Source organism: Kogia breviceps, chromosome 9 (genome assembly GCF_026419965.1).
Source record: "Kogia breviceps isolate mKogBre1 chromosome 9, mKogBre1 haplotype 1, whole genome shotgun sequence".
In the NCBI taxonomy this organism is placed as follows: Eukaryota; Metazoa; Chordata; class Mammalia; order Artiodactyla; family Physeteridae; genus Kogia; species Kogia breviceps.
Window position 1 is genome coordinate 36,792,351 of NC_081318.1, and position 5,914 is coordinate 36,798,264.

The following is a 5,914-nucleotide window of genomic DNA, read 5'->3' on the forward strand; positions in this document are numbered from 1 at the left end:
ACTGAAAGGATCCAGGGCTCTTTGGAGAGATAACTGATTACTTCTGATGAGCCTAGAATATGTTCGTTCCAGAGAGCTGGGACAATTTGAGCATTAGGAAACTAGTGCCCTAAGTGCCCATACACACATATATGTATATCTATATGTGTATATGTATACATATATACATTTGTATACATACTTCATGACTTTGATGAACAGGACAGTAATGTTAAAACAAAGAGGCAGAGGAGGAACCAAGATGGTGGAGTAGAAGGACGTGCTCTCACTCCCTCTTGTGAGAACACCAGAATCACAACTAGCTGCTGGACAATCATCAACAGGAAGACACTGGAACTCACCAAAAAGATACTGCACATCCAAAGGCAAGGAGAAGCCACAATGAGATGGTAGGAGGGGTGCAATCACAGTAAAATCAAATCCCATAACTGGTGGGTGGGTGACTCACAGACTGGTGAACACTTATACCACAAAAGCCCACCCACTGGAGTGAAGGTTCTGAGCCCCACATCAGTCTTCCCAACCTGGGGGTCTGGCAACGGGAGGAGGGATTCCTAGAGAATCAGACTTTGAAAGCTAGTGGGATTCGATTGCAGAACTTCCACAGGACTGGAGGAAAAAGAGACTACACTCTTGGAGGGCACACACAAAGTAGTGTGCTCATTGGGACCCACGGGAAGGAGCAGTGATCCCAGGGGATACTGAACCAGACCTACCTGCCAGTGTTGGAGTGTCACCTTCAGAGGTGGGGGGGTGGCTCTGTTCCACTGTGGGGACAAGAACACTGGCAGCAGAAGTTCTGGGAAGTACTCCTTGGCGTGAGCCCTCCCAGAGTCTGTCATTAGTCCCAACAAAGAGCCAAGGTAGGCTCCAGTGTTGGCTTGCCTCAGGCCAAACAACCAACATGGAGGGAACCCAGCCACACCCATCAACAGTCAAGTGGATTAAAGTTTTACTGAGCTCCGCCCACCAGAGCAACAATCAACTCTACCCACCACCAGTCCCTCCCATCAAGCCTCATAGATAGCCTCATCCACCAGAGGGCAGACAACAGAAGCACTACACTCCTGCAGCCTGTGGAACAAAAACCACATTCACAGAAAGACAAGATGAAAAGGCAGAGGGCTATGTACCAGATGAAGGAACAAGATAAAACCCCAGAAAAACAACTAAATGAAGTGGAGATAGGCAACCTTCCAGAAAAAGAATTCAGAATAATGATAGTGAAGATGATCCAGGACCTCGGAAAATAAATGGAGGGAAAGATCGAGAAGATGCAAGAAATGTTTAACAAAGACCTAGAAGAATTAAAGAACAAACAAACAGAGATGAACAATACAGTAACTGAAATGAAAACTACACTAGAAGGAATCAGTAACAGAATAACTGAGGCAGAGGAACGGATAAGTGACCTAGAAGACAGAATGGTGGAATTCACTGCTGTGGAACAGACTAAAGAAAAAAGAATGAAAATAAATGAAGACAACCTAAGAGACCTCTGGGGCAACATTAAACGCAACAATATTTGCATTATAGAGGTCCCAGAAGGAGGAGAGAGAGAGAACGGACCGGAGAAAATATTTGGAGAGATTATAGTCGAAAACTTCCCTAACATGTGAAAGGAAATAGCCACCCAAGTCCAGGAAGTGCAGCGAGTCCCATACAGGATAAACCCAAGGAGAAACATGCCGAGACACATAGTAATCAAATAGGCAAAAATTAAAGACAAAGAAAAATTATTGAAAGCAGCAAGGGAAAAATGACAAATAACATACAAGGGAACTCCCATAAGGTTAACAGCTGATTTCTCAGCAGAAACTCTACAATCCAGAAGGGAGTAGCATGATATACGTAAAGTGATGAAAGGGAAGAACCTACAACCAAGATTACTCAACCTGGCAATGAACTCATTCAGATTTGATGGAGAAATCAAAAGCTTTAGAGACAAGCAAAAGGTAAGAGAATTCAGCACCACCAAACCAGCTCTACAACAAATGCTAAAGGAACTTCTCTAGGCAGGAAACACAAGAGAAGGAAAATACCTACAAAAACAAACCCAAAACAATTAAGAAAATGGTCATAGGAACATACATATCAATAATTACCTTAAATGTGAATGGATTAAATGCTCCAACCAAAAGACAGAGATTGGCTGAATTGATAGAAAAACAAACTCATATATATGCTGTCTATAAGAGACCCACTGCAGGCCTAGGGACACATACAGACTGAAAGTGAGGGGATGGAAAATGATATTCCATGCAAATGGAAATAAAAAGAAAGCTGCAGTAGCAATACTCATATCAAATATGAATAGACTTTAAAATAAAGAATGTTACAAGAGACAAGGAAGACCACTATATAATGATCAAGGGATCAATCCAAGAAGAAGATATAACAATTATAAATATATATGCACCTAACATAGGAGCACCTCAATACATAAGAAAACTACTAACAGCTATAAAAGAGGAAATCGACAGTAACACAATAATAGTGGGGGACTTTAACACCTCACTTACACCAATGGACAGATGATCCAAAATGAAAATAAATAGGAAACAGAAGCTTTAAATGACACAATAGACCAGATAGTTTTAATTGATATTTATAGGACATTCCATCCAAAAACAACAGATGACACTTTCTTCTCAAGTGTGCATGGAACATTCTCCAGGATAGATCACAACTTCGGTCACAAATCAAGCCTCAGTAAATTTAAGAAAATATAAATCATATCAAGCATCTTTTCTGACCACAACACTAAGAGATTAGAAATCAATTACAGAGATTAGAAATCAATTATAAAAAAATCAATTACAAAAACACAAACACATGGAGGCTAAACAATACGTTACTAAATAACCAAGAGATCACTGAAGAAATCAAAGAGGAAATCAAAAAATACCTAGAGACAAATGACAACAAAACACGACGATCCAAAACCTATGGGATGTAGCAAAAGCAGTTCTAAGAGGGAAGTATATAGCTATACAAGCCTACCTCAAGATACAAGAAAATCTCAAGTAAACAATCTAACCTTAACACCTAAAGGAACTAGAGAAAGAAGAACAAACAAAACCCAAAATTAGCAGAAGGAAAGAATGCATAAAGATCAGTACAGAAATAAATGAAATAGAAACAGAAAACAATAGCAAAGATTAATAAAACTAAAAGCTGGTTCTTTGAGAAGATAAACAAAATTGATAAACCATTAGCCAGAATCATCAAGAAAAAGAGGGAGTGGACTCAAATCAATAAAATTAGAAATGAAAAAGGAGAAGTTACAAAAGACACCACAGAAATACAAAGTGTCCTAAGAGACTACTACAAGCAAAACTATGCCAATAAAATGGACAACCTGGAAGAAATAGACAAGTTCTTAGAAAGGTATAACCTTCCAAGACTGAACCAGGAAGAAACAGAAAATATGAACAGACCAATCACAAGTAATGAAATTGAGGCTGTGATTAAAAATCTTCCAACAAACAAAAGTCCAGGACCAGATGGCTTCACAGATGAAGTCTATCAAACATTTAGAAAAGAGCTAACACGCGTCCTTCTCAAACTCTTCCAAAAAACTGCAGAGGAAGGAACACTCCCAAACTCACTCTATGAGGCCACCATCACCCTGATACCAAAACCAGACAAAGATACTACAAAAAAAGAAAATTACAGACCAGTATCACTCACGAATACAGATGCAAAAATCCTCCACCAAATACTAGCAAAAAGAACCCAACAACACATTAAAAGGATCATATACCACAATCAAGTGGGATTTATCCCAGGGATGCAAGGATTCTTCAATATACACAAATCAATCAATGTGATACACCATCTAACAAATTGAAGAAGAAAAACCATATGATCATCTCAATAGATGCAGAAAAAGCTTTTGGCAAAATTCAACACCCATTTATGATAAAAATAAACTCTCCAGGGGCTTCCCTGGTGGCGCAGTGGTTGAGAATCCGCCTGCCGATGCAGGAGACACGGGTTCGTGCCCTGGTCCGGGAAGATCCCACATGCCGCGGAGCAACTAAGCCCGTGAGCCATGGCCACTAGGCCTGCGCGTCCGGAGCCTGTGCTCCGCAACGGGAGAGGCCACAACAGTGAGAGGCCCGCATAACGCAAAAAAAAAAAAAAAAATAAAAATAAAAAAAAAAAATAAAATAAAAAAAAATAAACTCTCCAGAAAGTGGGCATAGAGGGAACCTACCTCAACATAATAAATGCCATATATGACAAACCCACAGCAAACATCATTCTCAATGGTGAAAAAATGAAAGCATTTCCTCTAAGATCAGGAATGGGACAAGGGTTTCCAGTCTCACCAGTATTATTCAACATAGTTTTGGAAGTCCTAGCCACAGCAATCAGAGAAGAAAAAGAAATAAAAGGAATACAAACTGGAAAAGAAGTAGTAAAACTGTCACTGTTTGCAGATGACATTATACTACACATAGAGAATCCTAAAGATGCCACCAGAAAACTATCCCCAATGCATTTTTTACAGAACTAGAACAAATCATCTTAAAATTTGTATGGAGACACAAAAGACCCTGAATAGCCAAAGCAGTCTTGAGGGAAAAAAACAGAGCTGGAGGAATCAGACTCCCTGATTTCAGACTATACTATAAAACTACAGTAATCAAGACAATATAGTACTGGCACAAAAACAGAAATATAGATCAATGCAACAAGATAGAAAGCCCAGAGAGAAACCCACGCACCTATGGTCAACTAATCTATGACAATGGAGGCAAAGGTATACAATGGAGAAAAGACAGTCTTTTCAATAAGTGGTGCTGGGAAAACTGGACAGCTACATGTAAAAGAATGAAATTAGAACACTCCATAACACCATACACTAAAATAAACTTAAAATGGATTCGAGACCTAAATGTAAGACCAGATACTATAAAACTCTTAGAGGCAAACATAGGAAGAACACTCTTTGACATAAATCACAGCAAGATCTTTTTTGATCCACCTCCTAGAGTAATGGAAATAAAAATAAAAATAAACAAATGGGACCTAATGAAACTTCAAAGCTTTTGCACAGCAAAAGAAACCATAAACAAGATGAAAAGACAACTCTCAGAATGGGAGAAAATATTTGCAAACAAATCAACGGACAAAGGATTAATCTCCAAAATATATAAATATCTCATGCAACTCAATATTAAAGAAACAAACAACCCAATCCAAAAATGGGCAGAAGCCCTAAACAGACATTTCTCCAAAGACGACATACAGATGACCAAGAAACACAAGAAAACCTGCTCAACATCACTAATTATTAGAGAAATGCAAATCAAAACTACAATGAGGTATCACCTCACACCAGTTAGAACAGGCATCATGAGAATCTACAAACAACAAATGCCTGAGAGGGTGCAGAGAAAAGGGAACCCTCTTGCACTGTTGGTGGGAATGTAAATTGATACAACACTATGGAGAACAGTACGGAGGTTCCTTAAAAAATTTAAAACAGAATTACAGTATGATCCAGCAATCCCCCTACTGGGCATATACCCAGAGAAAACCATAATCCAAAAAGACACATGCACCCCAATGTTCATTGCAGCACTATTTATAATAGCCAGGTCATGGAAGCAACCTAAATGCCCGTCGACAGACGAATGGATAAAGAAGATGTGGTACATATATACAATGGAATATTACTCAGTGATAAAAAGGAACGATATTGAGTCATTTGTTGAGACCTGGACGGATCTAGAGACTGTCATACAGAGTGAAGTAAGTCAGAAAGAGAAAAACAAATATCATATATTAATGCATACATGTGGAACCTAGAAAAGTGGTACAGATGAGCCGGTTTGCAGGGCAGAAGTTGAGACACAGATGTAGAGAACAGACGTGTGGACACCAATGGGGGAAAACCGTG